Source organism: Alexandromys fortis, unplaced genomic scaffold (genome assembly GCF_014885135.2).
Source record: "Alexandromys fortis isolate MF-2015 unplaced genomic scaffold, M_Fortis_MF-2015_v1.1 scaffold_26, whole genome shotgun sequence".
Classification (NCBI taxonomy): Eukaryota; Metazoa; Chordata; class Mammalia; order Rodentia; family Cricetidae; genus Alexandromys; species Alexandromys fortis.
In genome coordinates this window covers 3,107,993-3,109,787 of record NW_026067894.1, presented here as the reverse complement: position 1 = coordinate 3,109,787, position 1,795 = coordinate 3,107,993, and the positions used below count along the sequence as shown (strand labels likewise).

At 48.5% G+C, this 1,795-nt stretch overlaps 1 protein-coding gene and 1 long non-coding RNA gene across 3 annotated transcripts in view; both read right to left on the bottom strand.

Annotated features, from left to right (window-relative positions):
- Pla2g5 (phospholipase A2 group V) overlaps positions 1-1,795 on the bottom strand; it is a 77,710-nt gene that overhangs the window by 61,773 nt on the left and 14,142 nt on the right. The gene's annotated exons all lie outside the window — the stretch shown is intronic.
- The window catches only part of LOC126509340 (uncharacterized), a 26,195-nt gene that overhangs the window by 12,806 nt on the left and 11,594 nt on the right, over positions 1-1,795 (bottom strand). For both annotated transcript variants that reach the window (XR_007594135.1, XR_007594133.1), the window contains exon 2: positions 1,470-1,550. This is a non-coding gene — a long non-coding RNA (uncharacterized lncRNA). The remainder of the gene's footprint in view (positions 1-1,469; positions 1,551-1,795) is intronic.

The following is a 1,795-nucleotide window of genomic DNA, read 5'->3' as shown; positions in this document are numbered from 1 at the left end:
TGAAGTTTGCAGGCAAATGGATGGAAATAGAAAACACTATCCTGAGTGAGGTAAGCCAGACCCAAAAAGAGGAACATGGGATGTACTCACTCATATTTGGTTTCTAGCCACAAACAAAGGTCATTGAGCCTGTAATTAGTGATCCTAGAGAAGCTAAATAAGGAGAACCCAAAGAAAAACATATAGGCATCCTCCTGAATATTAACCTTCATCAGGCGATGAAAGGAGACAGAGACAGAGACCCACATTGAAGCACCGACTGAAATCTCAAGGTCCAAATCAGGAGCAGAACAAGAGGGAGCACGAGCAAGGAACTCAGGACCGTGAGGGGTACACCCACACACTGAGACAATGGGGATGTTCTATCGGGAACTCACCAAGGCCAGCTGGCCTGGGTCTGAAAAAACCTGGGATAAAACCGGACTCGCTGAACATAGCGGACAATGAGGACTACTGAGACCTCAAGAACAATGGCAATGGGTTTTTGATCCTACTGCGCGTACTGGGTTTGTGGGAGCCTAGGCAGTTTGGATGCTCACCTTACTAGACCTGGATGGAGGTGGGTGGTCCTTGGACTTCCGACAGGGCAGGGAACCCTGATTGCTCTTTGGGCTGACGAGGGAGAGGGACTTGATTGGGGGAGGTAGAGGGAAATGGGACGCGGTGGTGGGGAAGAGACAGAAATCTTTAATAAATAAATTAAATTAAAAAAAAAAGAAGCTGCAGCAGCACCTGAGAGGTAAATGCCCAGAATCTCCTGCCCTGTGCATTTGAGTGACTGTGTAGGTGCATGTACGCATGTGTGTGCATATCACTAATGCCTATGGATGTGAGACCTGATCATGTAAACGTGTACAAGACAGTATTTGTGTGCAAGTATGTTGTATGGGTTTGTGAGGGTGCTGAGCGAGAATTCAAGAGCATGTGTGTGTACATGCAATCTACGTGGGCTTAGAAAGGCTTGCAAAGAGAATTGCAGTTTTAGTTTGAGACAAAAACTGTTGGGGATCAGATTCCGTGGATGGAGTTCCGAAGCCATCTGTTGGGGTAAGGACTAGGAGAGAGCTAGTGTCTGCTTCCTCAGGGCCCTGGTGTATCCCTGCAATCAAAACAGTCAGCTCCTTGGAAACTCTGCTCTATACCACTTCATAGTTTCTGAGTCTCCGCTCAGTGTCAAAGGTCAAGGGAATGGGGAGGCCCCAGGACTCCAGGGCTGTGAGAAGACAGCCTCAACAAGACATGCCCCCCAACCAGGTGCTGCTTTTATCGCAACTGCTGCTATGATCTAATGAAGAATCTTGGTTGTTTCACGAAAGACTGCGTTACAGTTTCACCAAGCAAGGGAACGAAATCATCTGCTCCTGTAAGAAAACCCCCAAAATACCAGCAGCTGCCCTCACGTGTTTATTGATCAAATAAATGCTGGGCATTGTGCCGGAGCAGAAGGGGAATTTATCCCTGCTTAGAACCTCACGGAAGACTCCAGTGGGAAGGCAGAAACAGGCTTTGCACAGCCCGAGGCTTGCAGGGGGTCCTGCAAACAGTGGTACCTAAGCTGAGTCCTAAGAGAGTCAGTGAGGCTCACAATGGGAGAGGAAGGTTGGACTACCCCTCAAACAAGGCACAGCATGGCCAAAAGGTCAAAGAGGACAATAGGCCACTCTGTGCTGCCCAATGGACACGTGAGGATGAGTCTGAGCAGTGAGACAAGAAGGGACAAGAAAAATCCGGGCCTTCCTAGCCATTGTCTTGAGGTTTGGGGACCACAGCAACAGGGACCTATTATTTAGCAAAG